The sequence below is a fragment of the Urtica dioica genome, chromosome 3, assembly GCF_054948205.1.
Source record: "Urtica dioica subsp. dioica isolate 48M chromosome 3, U.dioica_male_clone48M_v1_H2, whole genome shotgun sequence".
Classification (NCBI taxonomy): Eukaryota; Viridiplantae; Streptophyta; class Magnoliopsida; order Rosales; family Urticaceae; genus Urtica; species Urtica dioica.
The window spans coordinates 17329207-17349840 of NC_142758.1; positions in this window are offsets into that span (position 1 = coordinate 17329207).

The following is a 20634-nucleotide window of genomic DNA, read 5'->3' on the forward strand; positions in this document are numbered from 1 at the left end:
TTGCGTGGCCAAGTTTGCCTTGGATGCTGGCTAGACCAAGTACGTCCGGCGGCGCACGCCTTTGAAACCTATTTGTAACTCGCTGCCTTTCGGCTCACGAGCTGGGCGGCGAGCGCGGTGCCACATTTGCGTGGCCAGGTTTCCCGTGGATGCTGGCTAGACAAGATACGTCTGGCGGACGCAAGCCTTTGAAACCCATTTGTAACTCGCTGCCTTTCGGCTCACTAGCTGGGCGGCGAGCGCGGTACCACATTAGCGTGGCCAGGTTTCCCGTGGACGCTGGCTAGACCAGATACGTCCGGCGGACGCAAGCCTTTGAAACCCATTTGTAACTCGCTGCCTTTCGGCTCATGAGCTGGGCGGCGAGCGCGGTGCCACATTTGCATGGCCAGGTTTCCCATGGACGCTGGCTAGACCAGATACGTCCGGCGGACGCAAGCCTTTGAAACCCATTTGTAACTCGCTGCCTTTCGGCTCACGAGCTGGGCGGCGAGCGCGGTGCCACATTAGCGTGGCCAGGTTTCCCGTGGACGCTGGCTAGACCAGATACGTCCGGCGGACGCAAGCCTTTGAAACCCATTTGTAACTCGCTGCCTTTCGGCTCATGAGCTGGGCGGCAAGCGCGGTGCCACATTTGCGTGGCCAGGTTTCCCGTGGACGCTGGCTAGACCAGATACGTCCGGCGGACGCAAGCCTTTGAAACCCATTTGTAACTCGCTGCCTTTCGGCTCATGAGCTGGGCGGCGAGCGCGGTGCCACATTTGCGTGGCCAGGTTTCCCGTGGACGCTGGCTAGACTAGATACGTCCGGCGGACGCAAGCCTTTGAAACCCATTTGTAACTCGCTGCCTTTCGGCTCATGAGCTGGGCGGCGAGCGCGGTGCCACATTTGCGTGGCCATGTTTCCCGTGGACGCTGGCTAGACCAAGTACGTCCGGCGGACGCACGCCTTTGAAACCCATTTGTAACTCGCTGCCTTTCGGATCACGAGCTGGGCGGCGAGCGCGGTGCCGCATTTGCGTGGCCAGTTTTCCCGTGGACGCTGGCCAGACCAGATACGTCATGCGGACGCAAGCCTTTGAAACCCATTTGTAACTCACTGCCTTTCGGCCCACGAGCTGGGCGGCGAGCGCGGTGCCACATTAGCGTGGCCAGGTTTCCCGTGGACACTGGCTTGACCAGATACGTCCGGCGGACGCAAGCCTTTGAAACCCATTTGTAACTCGCTGCCTTTCGGCTCATGAGCTGGGCGGCGAGCGCGGTGCCACATTTGGGTGGCCATGATTCCCATGGACGCTGGCTAGACCATATACGTCCGGCGGACGCAAGCCTTTCAAACCCATTTATAACTCGCTGCCTTTCGGCTCACGAGCTGGGCGGCGAGCGCGGTGCCACATTTGCGTGGCCAGGTTTCCCGTGGACGCTGGCTAGACCAGATACGTCCGGCGGACGCAAGCCTTTGAAACCCATTTGTAACTCACTGCCTTTCGGCCCACGAGCTGGGCGGCGAGCGCGGTGCCACATTAGCGTGGCCAGGTTTCCCGTGGACGCTGGCTTGACCAGATACGTCCGGCGGACGCAAGCCTTTGAAACCCATTTGTAACTCGCTGCCTTTCGGCTCATGAGCTGGGCGGCGAGCGCGGTGCCACATTTGCGTGGCCAGGTTTCCCGTGGATGCTGGCTAGACCAAGTCCGTCCGGCGGACGCACGCCTTTGAAACCCATTTGTAACTCGCTGCCTTTCGGCTCACGAGCTGGGCGGCGAGCGCGGTGCCACATTTGCGTGGCCAGGTTTCCCGTGGACGCTGGCTAGACCAGATACGTCCGGCGGACGCAAGCCTTTGAAACCCATTTGTAACTCGCTGCCTTTCGGCTCACGAGCTGGGCGGCGAGCGCGGTGCCACATTTGCGTGGCCAGGTTTCCCGTGGACGCTGGCTAGACCAGATACGTCCGGCGGACGCAAGCCTTTGAAATCCATTTGTAACTCGCTGCCTTTCGGCTCACGAGCTAGGCGGCGAACGCGGTGCCACATTTGCGTGGCCAGGTTTCCCGTGGACGCTGGCTAGACCAGATACGTCTGGCGGACGCAAGCCTTTGAAACCCATTTGTAACTCGCTGCCTTTCGGCTCACGAGCTGGGCGGCGAGCGCGGTGCCACATTTGCGTGGCCAAGTTTCCCGTGGACGCTGGCTAGACCAAGTACGTCCGGCGGCGCAAGCCTTTGAAACACATTTGTAACTCGCTGCCTTTCGGCTCACGAGCTGGGCGGCGAGCGCGGTGCCACATTAGCGTGGCCAGGTTTCCCGTGGACGCTGGCTAGACCAGATACGTCCGGCGGACGCAAGCCTTTGAAATCTATTTGTAACTCGCTGCCTTTCGGCTCACGAGCTAGGCGGCGAACACGGTGCCACATTTGCGTGGCCAGGTTTCCCGTGGACGCTGGCTAGACCAGATACGTCCGGCGGACGCAAGCCTTTGAAACCCATTTGTAACTCGTTGCCTTTTGGCTCAAGAGCTGGGTGGCGAGCGCGGTGCCACATTTGCGTGGCCAGGTTTTCCGTGGACGCTGGCTAGACTAGATACGTCCGGCGGACGCAAGCCTTTGAAACCCATTTGTAACTCGCTGCCTTTCGGCTCACGAGCTGGGCGGCGAGCGCGGTGCCACATTTGCGTGGCCAGGTTTCCCGTGGATGCTGGCTAGACCAAGTACGTCCGGTGGACGCACGCCTTTGAAACCCATTTGTAACTCGCTGCCTTTCGGCTCACTAGCTGGGCGGCGAGCGCGGTACCACATTAGCGTGGCCAGGTTTCCCGTGGACGCTGGCTAGACCAGATACGTCCGGCGGACGCAAGCCTTTGAAACCCATTTGTAACTCGCTGCCTTTCGGCTCACGAGCTGGGCGGCGAGCGCGGTGCCACATTTGCGTGGCCAGGTTTCCCGTGGACGCTGGCTAGACCAGATACGTCCGGCGGACGCAAGCCTTTGAAATCCATTTGTAACTCGCTGCCTTTCGGCTCACGAGCTAGGCGGCGAACGCGGTGCCACATTTGCGTGGCCAGGTTTCCCGTGGACGCTGGCTAGACCAGATACGTCTGGCGGACGCAAGCCTTTGAAACCCATTTGTAACTCGCTGCCTTTCGGCTCACGAGCTGGGCGGCGAGCGCGGTGCCACATTTGCGTGGCCAAGTTTCCCGTGGACGCTGGCTAGACCAAGTACGTCCGGCGGCGCAAGCCTTTGAAACACATTTGTAACTCGCTGCCTTTCGGCTCACGAGCTGGGCGGCGAGCGCGGTGCCACATTTGCGTGGCCAGGTTTCCAGTGGACGCTGGCTAGACCAGATACGTCCGGCGGACGCAAGCCTTTGAAATCTATTTGTAACTCGCTGCCTTTCGGCTCACGAGCTAGGCGGCGAACACGGTGCCACATTTGCGTGGCCAGGTTTCCCGTGGACGCTGGCTAGACAACATACGTCTGGCGGACGCAAGCCTTTGAAACCCATTTGTAACTCGCTGCCTTTCGGCTCAAGAGCTGGGTGGCGAGCGCGGTGCCACATTTGCGTGGCCAAGTTTGCCTTGGACGCTGGCTAGACCAAGTACGTCCGGCGGCGCACGCCTTTGAAACCTATTTGTAACTCGCTGCCTTTCGGCTCACGAGCTGGGCGGCGAGCGCGGTGCCACATTTGCGTGGCCAGGTTTCCCGTGGATGCTGGCTAGACCAAGTCCGTCCGGCGGACGCACGCCTTTGAAACCCATTTGTAACTCGCTGCCTTTCGGCTCACGAGCTGGGCGGCGAGCGCGGTGCCACATTTGCGTGGCCAGGTTTCCCGTGGACGCTGGCTAGACCAGATACGTCCGGCGGACGCAAGCCTTTGAAACCCATTTGTAACTCGCTGCCTTTCGGCTCACGAGCTGGGCGGCGAGCGCGGTGCCACATTTGCGTGGCCAGGTTTCCCGTGGACGCTGGCTAGACCAGATACGTCCGGCGGACGCAAGCCTTTGAAATCCATTTGTAACTCGCTGCCTTTCGGCTCACGAGCTAGGCGGCGAACGCGGTGCCACATTTGCGTGGCCAGGTTTCCCGTGGACGCTGGCTAGACCAGATACGTCTGGCGGACGCAAGCCTTTGAAACCCATTTGTAACTCGCTGCCTTTCGGCTCACGAGCTGGGCGGCGAGCGCGGTGCCACATTTGCGTGGCCAAGTTTCCCGTGGACGCTGGCTAGACCAAGTACGTCCGGCGGCGCAAGCCTTTGAAACACATTTGTAACTCGCTGCCTTTCGGCTCACGAGCTGGGCGGCGAGCGCGGTGCCACATTTGCGTGGCCAGGTTTCCAGTGGACGCTGGCTAGACCAGATACGTCCGGCGGACGCAAGCCTTTGAAATCTATTTGTAACTCGCTGCCTTTCGGCTCACGAGCTAGGCGGCGAACACGGTGCCACATTTGCGTGGCCAGGTTTCCCGTGGACGCTGGCTAGACAACATACGTCTGGCGGACGCAAGCCTTTGAAACCCATTTGTAACTCGCTGCCTTTCGGCTCAAGAGCTGGGTGGCGAGCGCGGTGCCACATTTGCGTGGCCAAGTTTGCCTTGGACGCTGGCTAGACCAAGTACGTCCGGCGGCGCACGCCTTTGAAACCTATTTGTAACTCGCTGCCTTTCGGCTCACGAGCTGGGCGGCGAGCGCGGTGCCACATTTGCGTGGCCAGGTTTCCCGTGGATGCTGGCTAGACAAGATACGTCTGGCGGACGCAAGCCTTTGAAACCCATTTGTAACTCGCTGCCTTTCGGCTCACTAGCTGGGCGGCGAGCGCGGTACCATATTAGCGTGGCCAGGTTTCCCGTGGACGCTGGCTAGACCAGATACGTCCGGCGGACGCAAGCCTTTGAAACCCATTTGTAACTCGCTGCCTTTCGGCTCATGAGCTGGGCGGCGAGCGCGGTGCCACATTTGCATGGCCAGGTTTCCCATGGACGCTGGCTAGACCAGATACGTCCGGCGGACGCAAGCCTTTGAAACCCATTTGTAACTCGCTGCCTTTCGGCTCACGAGCTGGGCGGCGAGCGCGGTGCCACATTAGCGTGGCCAGGTTTCCCGTGGACGCTGGCTAGACCAGATACGTCCGGCGGACGCAAGCCTTTGAAACCCATTTGTAACTCGCTGCCTTTCGGCTCATGAGCTGGGCGGCAAGCGCGGTGCCACATTTGCGTGGCCAGGTTTCCCGTGGACGCTGGCTAGACCAGATACGTCCGGCGGACGCACGCCTTTGAAACCCATTTGTAACTCGCTGCCTTTCGGCTCACGAGCTGGGCGGCGAGCGCGGTGCCACATTTGCGTGGCCAGGTTTCCCGTGGACGCTGGCTAGACCAGATACGTCCGGCGGACGCAAGCCTTTGAAACCCATTTGTAACTCGCTGCCTTTCGGCTCACGAGCTGGGCGGCGAGCGCGGTGCCACATTTGCGTGGCCAGGTTTCCCGTGGACGCTGGCTAGACCAGATACGTCCGGCGGACGCAAGCCTTTGAAATCCATTTGTAACTCGCTGCCTTTCGGCTCACGAGCTAGGCGGCGAACGCGGTGCCACATTTGCGTGGCCAGGTTTCCCGTGGACGCTGGCTAGACCAGATACGTCTGGCGGACGCAAGCCTTTGAAACCCATTTGTAACTCGCTGCCTTTCGGCTCACGAGCTGGGCGGCGAGCGCCGTGCCACATTTGCGTGGCCAAGTTTCCCGTGGACGCTGGCTAGACCAAGTACGTCCGGCGGCGCAAGCCTTTGAAACACATTTGTAACTCGCTGCCTTTCGGCTCACGAGCTGGGCGGCGAGCGCGGTGCCACATTAGCGTGGCCAGGTTTCCCGTGGACGCTGGCTAGACCAGATACGTCCGGCGGACGCAAGCCTTTGAAACCCATTTGTAACTCGCTGCCTTTCGGCTCAGGAGCTGGGCGGCGAGCGCGGTGCCACATTTGCGTGGCCAGGTTTCCCGTGGACGCTGGCTAGACCAGATACGTCCGGCGGACGCAAGCCTTTGAAACCCATTTGTAACTCGTTGCCTTTTGGCTCATGAGCTGGGCTGCGAGCGCGGTGCCACATTTGCGTGGCCAGGTTTCCCGTGGACGCTGGCTAGACTAGATACGTCCGGCGGACGCAAGCCTTTGAAACCCATTTGTAACTCGCTGCCTTTCGGCTCATGAGCTGGGCGGCGAGCGCGGTGCCACATTTGCGTGGCCATGTTTCCTGTGGACGCTGGCTAGACCAAGTACGTCCGGTGGACGCACGCCTTTGAAACCCATTTGTAACTCGCTGCCTTTCGGATCACGAGCTGGGAGGCGAGCGCGGTGCCACATTTGCGTGGCCAGGTTTCCCGTGGAAGCTGGCTAAACCAGATACGTCCGGCGGACGCAAGCCTTTGAAACCCATTTGTAACTCACTGCCTTTCGGCCCACGAGCTGGGCGGCGAGCGCGGTGCCACATTAGCGTGGCCAGGTTTCCCGTGGACGCTGGCTTGACCAGATACGTCCGGCGGATGCAAGCCTTTGAAACCCATTTGTAACTCGCTGCCTTTCGGCTCATGAGCTGGGCGGCGAGCGCGGTGCCACATTTGCGTGGCCAGGTTTCCCATGGACGCTGGCTAGACCATATACGTCCGGCGGACGCAAGCCTTTCAAACCCATTTGTAACTCGCTGCCTTTCGGCTCACGAGCTGGGCAGCGAGCGCGGTGCCACATTTGCGTGGCCAGGTTTGCCGTGGACGCTGGCTAGACCAGATACGTCCGGCGGACGCAAGCCTTTGAAACCCATTTGTAACTCGCTGCCTTTCGGCTCACGAGCTGGGCGGCGAGCGCGGTGCCACATTAGCGTGGCCAGGTTTCCCGTGGACGCTGGCTAGACCAGATACGTCCGGCGGACGCAAGCCTTTGAAACCCATTTGTAACTCGCTGCCTTTCGGATCACGAGCTGGGCGGCGAGCGCGGTGCCGCATTTGCGTGGCCAGGTTTCCCGTGGACGCTGGCCAGACCAGATACGTCATGCGGACGCAAGCCTTTGAAACCCATTTGTAACTCACTGCCTTTCGGCCCACGAGTTGGGCGGCGAGCGCGGTGCCACATTAGCGTGGCCAGGTTTCCCGTGGACGCTGGCTTGACCAGATACGTCCGGCGGACGCAAGCCTTTGAAACCCATTTGTAACTCGCTGCCTTTCGGCTCATGAGCTGGGCGGCGAGCGCGGTGCCACATTTGCGTGGCCATGATTCCCATGGACGCTGGCTAGACCATATACGTCCGGCGGACGCAAGCCTTTCAAACCCATTTATAACTCGCTGCATTTCGGCTCACGAAATGGGCGGCGAGCGCGGTGCCGCATTTGCGTGGCCAGGTTTCCCGTGGACGCTGGCCAGACCAGATACGTCATGCGGACGCAAGCCTTTGAAACCCATTTGTAACTCACTGCCTTTCGGCCCACGAGTTGGGCGGCGAGCGCGGTGCCACATTAGCGTGGCCAGGTTTCCCGTGGACGCTGGCTTGAACAGATACGTCCGGCGGACGCAAGCCTTTGAAACCCATTTGTAACTCGCTGCCTTTCGGCTCATGAGCTGGGCGGCGAGCGCGGTGCCACATTTGCGTGGCCAGGTTTCCCGTGGATGCTGGCTAGACCAAGTACGTCCGGCGGACGCACGCCTTTGAAACCCATTTGTAACTCGCTGCCTTTCGGCTCACGAGCTGGGCGGCGAGCGCGGTGCCACATTTGCGTTGGCCAGGTTTCCCGTGGACGCTGGCTAGACCAGATACGTCCGGCGGACGCAAGCCTTTGAAACCCATTTGTAACTCGCTGCCTTTCGGCTCACGAGCTGGGCGGCGAGCGCGGTGCCACATTTGCGTGGCCAGGTTTCCCGTGGACGCTGGCTAGACCAGATACGTCCGGCGGACGCAAGCCTTTGAAATCCATTTGTAACTCGCTGCCTTTCGGCTCACGAGCTAGGCGGCGAACGCGGTGCCACATTTGCGTGGCCAGGTTTCCCGTGGACGCTGGCTAGACCAGATACGTCCGGCGGACGCAAGCCTTTGAAACCCATTTGAAACTCGTTGCCTTTTGGCTCATGAGCTGGGCGGCGAGCGCGGTGCCACATTTGCGTGGCCAGGTTTCCCGTGGACGCTGGCTAGACTAGATACGTCCGGCGGACGCAAGCCTTTGAAACCCATTTGTAACTCGCTGCCTTTTGGCTCATGAGCTGGGCGGCGAGCGCGGTGCCACATTTGCGTGGCCATGTTTCCCGTGGACGCTGGCTAGACCAAGTACGTCCGGTGGACGCACGCCTTTGAAACCCATTTGTAACTCGCTGCCTTTCGGATCACGAGCTGGGAGGCGAGCGCGGTGCCACATTTGCGTGGCCAGGTTTCCCGTGGACGCTGGCTAAACCGGATACGTCCGGCGGACGCAAGCCTTTGAAACCCATTTGTAACTCACTGCCTTTCGGCCCACGAGCTGGGCGGCGAGCGCGGTGCCACATTAGCGTGGCCAGGTTTCCCGTGGACGCTGGCTAGACCAGATACGTCCGGCGGACGCAAGCCTTTGAAACCCATTTGTAACTCGCTGCCTTTCGGCTCATGAGCTGGGCGGCGAGCGCGGTGCCACATTTGCGTGGCCAGGTTTCCCATGGACGCTGGCTAGACCATATACGTCCGGCGGACGCAAGCCTTTCAAACCCATTTGTAACTCGCTGCCTTTCGGCTCACGAGCTGGGCGGCGAGCGCGGTGCCACATTTGCGTGGCCAGGTTTCCCGTGGACGCTGGCTAGACCAGATACGTCCGGCGGACGCAAGCCTTTGAAACCCATTTGTAACTCGCTGCCTTTCGGCTCACGAGCTGGGCGGCGAGCGCGGTGCCACATTTGCGTGGCCAGGTTTCCCGTGGACGCTGGCTAGACCAGATACGTCCGGCGGACGCAAGCCTTTGAAATCTATTTGTAACTCGCTGCCTTTCGGCTCACGAGCTAGGCGGCGAACGCGGTGCCACATTTGCGTGGCCAGGTTTCCCGTGGACGCTGGCTACACCACATACGTCTGGTGGACGCAAGCCTTTGAAACCCATTTGTAACTCGCCGCCTTTCGGCTCAAGAGCTGGGCGGCGAGCGCGGTGCCACATTTGCGTGGCCAAGTTTCCTGTGGACGCTGGCTAGACCAAGTACGTCCGGCGGCGCACGCCTTTGAAACCTATTTGTAACTCGCTGCCTTACGGCTCACGAGATGGGCGGCGAGCGCGGTGCCACATTTGCGTGGCCAGGTTTCCCGTGGACGCTGGCTAGACAAGATACGTCCGGCGGACGCAAGCCTTTGAAACCCATTTGTAACTCGCTGCCTTTCGGCTCACTAGCTGGGCGGCGAGCGCGGTACCACATTAGCGTGGCCAGGTTTCCCGTGGACGCTGGCTAGACCAGATACGTCCGGCGGACGCAAGCCTTTGAAACCCATTTGTAACTCGCTGCCTTTCGGCTCATGACCTGGGCGGCGAGCGCGGTGCCACATTTGCGTGGCCAGGTTTCCCATGGACGCTGGCTAGACTAGATACGTCCGGCGGACGCAAGCCTTTGAAACCCATTTGTAACTCGCTGCCTTTCGGCGCACGAGCTGGGCGGCGAGCGCGGTGCCACATTAGCGTGGCCAGGTTTCCCGTGGACGCTGGCTAGACCAGATACGTCCGGCGGACGCAAGCCTTTGAAACCCATTTGTAACTCGCTGCCTTTCGGCTCATGAGCTGGGCGGCAAGCGCGGTGCCACATTTGCGTGGCCAGGTTTCCCGTGGACGCTGGCTAGACCAGATACGTCCGGAGGACGCAAGCCTTTGAAACCCATTTGTAACTCGCTGCCTTTCGGCTCATGAGCTGGGCGGCGAGCGCGGTGCCACATTTGCGTGGCCAGGTTTCCCGTGGACGCTGGCTAGACTAGATACGTCCGGCGGACGCAAGCCTTTGAAAACCATTTGTAACTCGCTGCCTTTCGGCTCATGAGCTGGGCGGCGAGCGCGGTGCCACATTTGCGTGGCCATGTTTCCCGTGGACGCTGGCTAGACCAAGTACGTCCGGCGGACGCACGCCTTTGAAACCCATTTGTAACTCGCTGCCTTTCGGATCACGAGCTGGGCGGCGAGCGCGGTGCCGCATTTGCGTGGCCAGGTTTCCCGTGGACGCTGGCCAGACCAGATACGTCCGGCGGACGCAAGCCTTTGAAACCCATTTGTAACTCACTGCCTTTCGGCCCACGAGCTGGGCGGCGAGCGCGGTGCCACATTAGCGTGGCCAGGTTTCCCGTGGACGCTGGCTTGACCAGATACGTCCGGCGGACGCAAGCCTTTGAAACCCATTTGTAACTCGCTGCCTTTCGGCTCATGAGCTGGGCGGCGAGCGCGGTGCCACATTTGCGTGGCCAGGATTCCCATGGACGCTGGCTAGACCAGATACGCCCGGCGGACGCAAGCCTTTGAAACCCATTTATAACTCGCTGCCTTTCGGCTCACGAGCTGGGCGGCGAGCGCGGTGCCACATTTGCGTGGCCAGGTTTCCCGTGGACGCTGGCTTGACCAGATACGTCCGGCGGACGCAAGCCTTTGAAACCCATTTGTAACTCGCTGCCTTTTGGCTCATGAGCTGGGTGGCGAGCGCGGTGCCACATTTGCGTGGCTAGGTTTCCCGTGGATGCTGGCTAGACCAAGTACGTCCGGCGGACGCACGCCTTTGAAACCCATTTGTAACTCGCTGCCTTTCGGATCACGAGCTGGGCGGCGAGCGCGGTGCCGCATTTGCGTGGCCAGGTTTCCCGTGGACGCTGGCCAGACCAGATACGTCCGGCGGACGCAAGCCTTTGAAACCCATTTGTAACTCACTGCCTTTCGGCCCACGAGCTGGGCGGCGAGCGCGGTGCCACATTAGCGTGGCCAGGTTTCCCGTGGACGCTGGCTTGACCAGATACGTCCGGCGGACGCAAGCCTTTGAAACCCATTTGTAACTCACTGCCTTTCGGCCCACGAGCTGGGCGGCGAGCGCGGTGCCACATTAGCGTGGCCAGGTTTCCCGTGGACGCTGGCTTGACCAGATACGTCCGGCGGACGCAAGCCTTTGAAACCCATTTGTAACTCGCTGCCTTTCGGCTCATGAGCTGGGCGGCGAGGGCGGTGCCACATTTGCGTGGCCAGGTTTCCCGTGGATGCTGGCTAGACCAAGTACGTCCGGCGGACGCACGCCTTTGAAACCCATTTGTAACTCGCTGCCTTTCGGGTCACGAGCTGGGCGGCGAGCGCGGTGCCACATTTGCGTGGCCAGGTTTCCCGTGGACGCTGGCTAGACCAGATACGTCCGGCGGACGCAAGCCTTTGAAACCCATTTGTAACTCGCTGCCTTTCGGCTCACGAGCTGGGCGGCGAGCGCGGTGCCACATTTGCGTGGCCAGGTTTCCCGTGGACGCTGGCTAGACCAGATACGTCCGGCGGACGCAAGCCTTTGAAATCTATTTGTAACTCGCTGCCTTTCGGCTCACGAGCAAGGCGGCGAACGCGGTGCCACATTTGCGTGGCCAGGTTTCCCGTGGACGCTGGCTACACCACATACGTCTGGTGGACGCAAGCCTTTGAAACCCATTTGTAACTCGCTGCCTTTCGGCTCAAGAGCTGGGCGGCGAGCGCGGTGCCACATTTGCGTGGCCAAGTTTCCTGTGGACGCTGGCTAGACCAAGTACGTCCGGCGGCGCACGCCTTTGAAACCTATTTGTAACTCGCTGCCTTACGGCTCACGAGATGGGCGGCGAGCGCGGTGCCACATTTGCGTGGCCAGGTTTCCCGTGGACGCTAGCTAGACAAGATACGTCCGGCGGACGCAAGCCTTTGAAACCCATTTGTAACTCGCTGCCTTTCGGCTCACTAGCTGGGCGGCGAGCGCGGTACCACATTAGCGTGGCCAGGTTTCCCGTGGACGCTGGCTAGACCAGATACGTCCGGCGGACGCAAGCCTTTGAAACCCATTTGTAACTCGCTGCCTTTCGGCTCATGACCTGGGCGGCGAGCGCGGTGCCACATTTGCGTGGCCAGGTTTCCCATGGACGCTGGCTAGACTAGATACGTCCGGCGGACGCAAGCCTTTGAAACCCATTTGTAACTCGCTGCCTTTCGGCGCACGAGCTGGGCGGCGAGCGCGGTGCCACATTAGCGTGGCCAGGTTTCCCGTGGACGCTGGCTAGACCAGATACGTCCGGCGGACGCAAGCCTTTGAAACCCATTTGTAACTCGCTGCCTTTCGGCTCATGAGCTGGGCGGCAAGCGCGGTGCCACATTTGCGTGGCCAGGTTTCCCGTGAACGCTGGCTAGACCAGATACGTCCGGAGGACGCAAGCCTTTGAAACCCATTTGTAACTCGCTGCCTTTCGGCTCATGAGCTGGGCGGCGAGCCCGGTGCCACATTTGCGTGGCCAGGTTTCCCGTGGACGCTGGCTAGACTAGATACGTCCGGCGGACGCAAGCCTTTGAAAACCATTTGTAACTCGCTGCCTTTCGGCTCATGAGCTGGGCGGCGAGCGCGGTGCCACATTTGCGTGGCCATGTTTCCCGTGGATGCTGGCTAGACCAAGTACGTCCGGCGGACGCACGCCTTTGAAACCCATTTGTAACTCGCTGCCTTTCGGATCACGAGCTGGGCGGCGAGCGCGGTGCCGCATTTGCGTGGCCAGGTTTCCCGTGGACGCTGGCCAGACCAGATACGTCCGGCGGACGCAAGCCTTTGAAACCCATTTGTAACTCACTGCCTTTCGGCCCACGAGCTGGGCGGCGAGCGCGGTGCCACATTAGCGTGGCCAGGTTTCCCGTGGACGCTGGCTTGACCAGATACGTCCGGCGGACGCAAGCCTTTGAAACCCATTTGTAACTCGCTGCCTTTCGGCTCATGAGCTGGGCGGCGAGCGCGGTGCCACATTTGCGTGGCCAGGATTCCCATGGACGCTGGCTAGACCAGATACGTCCGGCGGACGCAAGCCTTTGAAACCCATTTATAACTCGCTGCCTTTCGGCTCACGAGCTGGGCGGCGAGCGCGGTGCCACATTTGCGTGGCCAGGTTTCCCGTGGACGCTGGCTTGACCAGATACGTCCGGCGGACGCAAGCCTTTGAAACCCATTTGTAACTCGCTGCCTTTTGGCTCATGAGCTGGGTGGCGAGCGCGGTGCCACATTTGCGTGGCTAGGTTTCCCGTGGATGCTGGCTAGACCAAGTACGTCCGGCGGACGCACGCCTTTGAAACCCATTTGTAACTCGCTGCCTTTCGGATCACGAGCTGGGCGGCGAGCGCGGTGCCACATTTGCGTGGCCAGGTTTCCCGTGGACGCTGGCTAGACCAGATACGTCCGGCGGACGCAAGCCTTTGAAACCCATTTGTAACTCGCTGCCTTTCGGCTCACGAGCTGGGCGGCGAGCGCGGTGCCACATTTGCGTGGCCAGGTTTCCCGTGGACGCTGGCTAGACCAGATACGTCCGGCGGACGCAAGCCTTTGAAATCTATTTGTAACTCGCTGCCTTTCGGCTCACGAGCTAGGCGGCGAACGCGGTGCCACATTTGCGTGGCCAGGTTTCCCGTGGACGCTGGCTACACCACATACGTCTGGTGGACGCAAGCCTTTGAAACATATTTGTAACTCGCTGCCTTTCGGCTCAAGAGCTGGGCGGCGAGCGCGGTGCCACATTTGCGTGGCCAAGTTTCCTGTGGACGCTGGCTAGACCAAGTACGTCCGGCGGCGCACGCCTTTGAAACCTATTTGTAACTCGCTGCCTTACGGCTCACGAGATGGGCGGCGAGCGCGGTGCCACATTTGCGTGGCCAGGTTTCCCGTGGACGCTAGCTAGACAAGATACGTCCGGCGGACGCAAGCCTTTGAAACCCATTTGTAACTCGCTGCCTTTCGGCTCACTAGCTGGGCGGCGAGCGCGGTACCACATTAGCGTGGCCAGGTTTCCCGTGGACGCTGGCTAGACCAGATACGTCCGGCGGACGCAAGCCTTTGAAACCCATTTGTAACTCGCTGCCTTTCGGCTCATGACCTGGGCGGCGAGCGCGGTGCCACATTTGCGTGGCCAGGTTTCCCATGGACGCTGGCTAGACTAGATACCTCCGGCGGACGCAAGCCTTTGAAACCCATTTGTAACTCGCTGCCTTTCGGCGCACGAGCTGGGCGGCGAGCGCGGTGCCACATTAGCGTGGCCAGGTTTCCCGTGGACGCTGGCTAGACCAGATACGTCCGGCGGACGCAAGCCTTTGAAACCCATTTGTAACTCGCTGCCTTTCGGCTCATGAGCTGGGCGGCAAGCGCGGTGCCACATTTGCGTGGCCAGGTTTCCCGTGAACGCTGGCTAGACCAGATACGTCCGGAGGACGCAAGCCTTTGAAACCCATTTGTAACTCGCTGCCTTTCGGCTCATGAGCTGGGCGGCGAGCGCGGTGCCACATTTGCGTGGCCAGGTTTCCCGTGGACGCTGGCTAGACTAGATACGTCCGGCGGACGCAAGCCTTTGAAAACCATTTGTAACTCGCTGCCTTTCGGCTCATGAGCTGGGCGGCGAGCGCGGTGCCACATTTGCGTGGCCATGTTTCCCGTGGACGCTGGCTAGACCAAGTACGTCCGGCGGACGCACGCCTTTGAAACCCATTTGTAACTCGCTGCCTTTCGGATCACGAGCTGGGCGGCGAGCGCGGTGCCGCATTTGCGTGGCCAGGTTTCCCGTGGACGCTGGCCAGACCAGATACGTCCGGCGGACGCAAGCCTTTGAAACCCATTTGTAACTCACTGCCTTTCGGCCCACGAGCTGGGCGGCGAGCGCGGTGCCACATTAGCGTGGCCAGGTTTCCCGTGGACGCTGGCTTGACCAGATACGTCCGGCGGACGCAAGCCTTTGAAACCCATTTGTAACTCGCTGCCTTTCGGCTCATGAGCTGGGCGGCGAGCGCGGTGCCACATTTGCGTGGCCAGGATTCCCATGGACGCTGGCTAGACCAGATACGTCCGGCGGACGCAAGCCTTTGAAACCCATTTATAACTCGCTGCCTTTCGGCTCACGAGCTGGGCGGCGAGCGCGGTGCCACATTTGCGTGGCCAGGTTTCCCGTGGACGCTGGCTAGACCAGATACGTCCGGCGGACGCAAGCCTTTGAAATCTATTTGTAACTCGCTGCCTTTCGGCTCACGAGCTAGGCGGCGAACGCGGTGCCACATTTGCGTGGCCAGGTTTCCCGTGGACGCTGGCTACACCACATACGTCTGGTGGACGCAAGCCTTTGAAACCCATTTGTAACTCGCTGCCTTTCGGCTCAAGAGCTGGGCGGCGAGCGCGGTGCCACATTTGCGTGGCCAAGTTTCCTGTGGACGCTGGCTAGACCAAGTACGTCCGGCGGCGCACGCCTTTGAAACCTATTTGTAACTCGCTGCCTTACGGCTCACGAGATGGGCGGCGAGCGCGGTGCCACATTTGCGTGGCCAGGTTTCCCGTGGACGCTGGCTAGACAAGATACGTCCGGCGGACGCAAGCCTTTGAAACCCATTTGTAACTCGCTGCCTTTCGGCTCACTAGCTGGGCGGCGAGCGCGGTACCACATTAGCGTGGCCAGGTTTCCCGTGGACGCTGGCTAGACCAGATACGTCCGGCGGACGCAAGCCTTTGAAACCCATTTGTAACTCGCTGCCTTTCGGCTCATGACCTGGGCGGCGAGCGCGGTGCCACATTTGCGTGGCCAGGTTTCCCGTGGACGCTGGCTAGACCAGATACGTCCGGCGGACGCAAGCCTTTGAAACCCATTTGTAACTCGCTGCCTTTCGGCTCATGACCTGGGCGGCGAGCGCGGTGCCACATTTGCGTGGCCAGGTTTCCCATGGACGCTGGCTAGACTAGATACGTCCGGCGGACGCAAGCCTTTGAAACCCATTTGTAACTCGCTGCCTTTCGGCGCACGAGCTGGGCGGCGAGCGCGGTGCCACATTAGCGTGGCCAGGTTTCCCGTGGACGCTGGCTAGACCAGATACGTCCGGCGGACGCAAGCCTTTGAAACCCATTTGTAACTCGCTGCCTTTCGGCTCATGAGCTGGGCGGCAAGCGCGGTGCCACATTTGCGTGGCCAGGTTTCCCGTGAACGCTGGCTAGACCAGATACGTCCGGAGGACGCAAGCCTTTGAAACCCATTTGTAACTCGCTGCCTTTCGGCTCATGAGCTGGGCGGCGAGCGCGGTGCCACATTTGCGTGGCCAGGTTTCCCGTGGACGCTGGCTAGACTAGATACGTCCGGCGGACGCAAGCCTTTGAAAACCATTTGTAACTCGCTGCCTTTCGGCTCATGAGCTGGACGGCGAGCGCGGTGCCACATTTGCGTGGCCATGTTTCCCGTGGACGCTGGCTAGACCAAGTACGTCCGGCGGACGCACGCCTTTGAAACCCATTTGTAACTCGCTGCCTTTCGGATCACGAGCTGGGCGGCGAGCGCGGTGCCGCATTTGCGTGGCCAAGTTTCCCGTGGACGCTGGCCAGACCAGATACGTCCGGCGGACGCAAGCCTTTGAAACCCATTTGTAACTCACTGCCTTTCGGCCCACGAGCTGGGCGGCGAGCGCGGTGCCACATTAGCGTGGCCAGGTTTCCCGTGGACGCTGGCTTGACCAGATACGTCCGGCGGACGCAAGCCTTTGAAACCCATTTGTAACTCGCTGCCTTTCGGCTCATGAGCTGGGCGGCGAGCGCGGTGCCACATTTGCGTGGCCAGGATTCCCATGGACGCTGGCTAGACCAGATACGTCCGGCGGACGCAAGCCTTTGAAACCCATTTATAACTCGCTGCCTTTCGGCTCACGAGCTGGGCGGCGAGCGCGGTGCCACATTTGCGTGGCCAGGTTTCCCGTGGACGCTGGCTAGACCAGATACGTCCGGCGGACGCAAACCTTTGAAATCTATTTGTAACTCGCTGCCTTTCGGCTCACGAGCTAGGCGGCGAACGCGGTGCCACATTTGCGTGGCCAGGTTTCCCGTGGACGCTGGCTACACCACATACGTCTGGTGGACGCAAGCCTTTGAAACCCATTTGTAACTCGCTGCCTTTCGGCTCAAGAGCTGGGCGGCGAGCGCGGTGCCACATTTGCGTGGCCAAGTTTCCTGTGGACGCTGGCTAGACCAAGTACGTCCGGCGGCGCACGCCTTTGAAACCTATTTGTAACTCGCTGCCTTACGGCTCACGAGATGGGCGGCGAGCGCGGTGCCACATTTGCGTGGCCAGGTTTCCCGTGGACGCTGGCTAGACAAGATACGTCCGGCGGACGCAAGCCTTTGAAACCCATTTGTAACTCGCTGCCTTTCGGCTCACTAGCTGGGCGACGAGCGCGGTACCACATTAGCGTGGCCAGGTTTCCCGTGGACGCTGGCTAGACCAGATACGTCCGGCGGACGCAAGCCTTTGAAACCCATTTGTAACTCGCTGCCTTTCGGCTCATGACCTGGGCGGCGAGCGCGGTGCCACATTTGCGTGGCCAGGTTTCCCATGGACGCTGGCTAGACTAGATACGTCCGGCGGACGCAAGCCTTTGAAACCCATTTGTAACTCGCTGCCTTTCGGCGCACGAGCTGGGCGGCGAGCGCGGTGCCACATTAGCGTGGCCAGGTTTCCCGTGGACGCTGGCTAGACCAGATACGTCCGGCGGACGCAAGCCTTTGAAACCCATTTGTAACTCGCTGCCTTTCGGCTCATGAGCTGGGCGGCAAGCGCGGTGCCACATTTGCGTGGCCAGGTTTCCCGTGAACGCTGGCTAGACCAGATACGTCCGGAGGACGCAAGCCTTTGAAACCCATTTGTAACTCGCTGCCTTTCGGCTCATGAGCTGGGCGGCGAGCGCGGTGCCACATTTGCGTGGCCAGGTTTCCCGTGGACGCTGGCTAGACTAGATACGTCCGGCGGACGCAAGCCTTTGAAAACCATTTGTAACTCGCTGCCTTTCGGCTCATGAGCTGGGCGGCGAGCGCGGTGCCACATTTGCGTGGCCATGTTTCCCGTGGACGCTGGCTAGACCAAGTACGTCCGGCGGACGCACGCCTTTGAAACCCATTTGTAACTCGCTGCCTTTCGGATCACGAGCTGGGCGGCGAGCGCGGTGCCGCATTTGCGTGGCCAGGTTTCCCGTGGACGCTGGCCAGACCAGATACGTCCGGCGGACGCAAGCCTTTGAAACCCATTTGTAACTCACTGCCTTTCGGCCCACGAGCTGGGCGGCGAGCGCGGTGCCACATTAGCGTGGCCAGGTTTCCCGTGGACGCTGGCTTGACCAGATACGTCCGGCGGACGCAAGCCTTTGAAACCCATTTGTAACTCGCTGCCTTTCGGCTCATGAGCTGGGCGGCGAGCGCGGTGCCACATTTGCGTGGCCAGGATTCCCATGGACGCTGGCTAGACCAGATACGTCCGGCGGACGCAAGCCTTTGAAACCCATTTATAACTCGCTGCCTTTCGGCTCACGAGCTGGGCGGCGAGCGCGGTGCCACATTTGCGTGGCCAGGTTTCCCGTGGACGCTGGCTTGACCAGATACGTCCGGCGGACGCAAGCCTTTGAAACCCATTTGTAACTCGCTGCCTTTTGGCTCATGAGCTGGGTGGCGAGCGCGGTGCCACATTTGCGTGGCTAGGTTTCCCGTGGATGCTGGCTAGACCAAGTACGTCCGGCGGACGCACGCCTTTGAAACCCATTTGTAACTCGCTGCCTTTGGGATCACGAGCTGGGCGGCGAGCGCGGTGCCGCATTTGCGTGGCCAGGTTTCCCGTGGACGCTGGCCAGACCAGATACGTCCGGCGGACGCAAGCCTTTGAAACCCATTTGTAACTCACTGCCTTTCGGCCCACGAGCTGGGCGGCGAGCGCGGTGCCACATTAGCGTGGCCAGGTTTCCCGTGGACGCTGGCTTGACCAGATACGTCCGGCGGACGCAAGCCTTTGAAACCCATTTGTAACTCACTGCCTTTCGGCCCACGAGCTGGGCGGCGAGCGCGGTGCCACATTAGCGTGGCCAGGTTTCCCGTGGACGCTGGCTTGACCAGATACGTCCGGCGGACGCAAGCCTTTGAAACCCATTTGTAACTCGCTGCCTTTCGGCTCATGAGCTGGGTGGCGAGCGCGGTGCCACATTTGCGTGTCCAGGATTCCCATGGACGCTGGCTAGACCATATACGTCCGGCGGACGCAAGCCTTTCAAACCCATTTATAACTCGCTGCCTTTCGGCTCACGAGCTGGGCGGCGAGCGCGGTGCCACATTTGCGTGGCCAGGTTTCCCGTGGACGCTGGCTAGACCAGATACGTCCGGCGGACGCAAGCCTTTGAAACCCATTTGTAACTCGCTACCTTTCGGCTCATGAGCTGGGCGGCGAGCGCGGTGCTACATTTGCGTGGCCAGGTTTCCCGTGGACGCTGGCTAGACTAGATACGTCCGGCGGACGCAAGCCTTTGAAACCCATTTGTAACTCGCTGCCTTTCGGCTCATGAGCTGGGCGGCGAGCGCGGTGCCACATTTGCGTGGCCAGGTTTCCCGTGGATGCTGGCTAGACCAAGTACGTCCGGCGGACGCACGCCTTTGAAACCCATTTGTAACTCGCTGCCTTTCGGCTCACGAGCTGGGCGGCGAGCGCGGTGCCACATTTGCGTGGCCAGGTTTCCCGTGGACGCTGGCTAGACCAGATACGTCCGGCGGACGCAAGCCTTTGAAACCCATTTGTAACTCGCTGCCTTTCGGCTCATGAGCTGGGCGGCGAGCGCGGTGCCACATTTGCGTGGCCAGGTTTCCCGTGGACGCTGGCTAGACTAGATACGTCCGGCGGACGCAAGCCTTTGAAACCCATTTGTAACTCGCTGCCTTTCGGCTCATGAGCTGGGCGGCGAGCGCGGTGCCACATTTGCGTGGCCATGTTTCCCGTGGACGCTGGCTAGACCAAGTACGTCCGGCGGATGCACGCCTTTGAAACCCATTTGTAAGTCGCTGCCTTTCGGATCACGAGCTGTTAGGCGAGCGCGGTGCCGCATTTGCGTGGCCAGGTTTCCCGTGGACGCTGGCCAGACCAGATACGTCCGGCGGACGCAAGCCTTTGAAACCCATTTGTAACTCACTGCCTTTCGGCCCACGAGCTGGGCGGCGAGCGCGGTGCCACATTAGCGTGTCCAGGTTTCCCGTGGACGCTGGCTTGACCAGATACGTCCGGCGGACGCAAGCCTTTGAAACCCATTTGTAACTCGCTGCCTTTTGGCTCATGAGCTGGGTGGCGAGCGCGGTGCCACATTTGCGTGGCCAGGTTTCCCGTGGATGCTGGCTAGACCAAGTACGTCCGGCGGACGCACGCCTTTGAAACCCATTTGTAACTCGCTGCCTTTCGGCTCACGAGCTGGGCGGCGAGCGCGGTGCCACATTTGCGTGGCCAGGTTTCCCGTGGACACTGGCTAGACCAGATACGTCCGGCGGACGCAAGCCTTTGAAACCCATTTGTAACTCGCTGCCTTTCGGCTCACGAGCTGGGCGGCGGGCGCGGTGCCACATTTGCGTGGCCAGGTTTCCCGTGGACGCTGGCTAGACCAGATACGTCCGGCGGACGCAAGCCTTTGAAATCC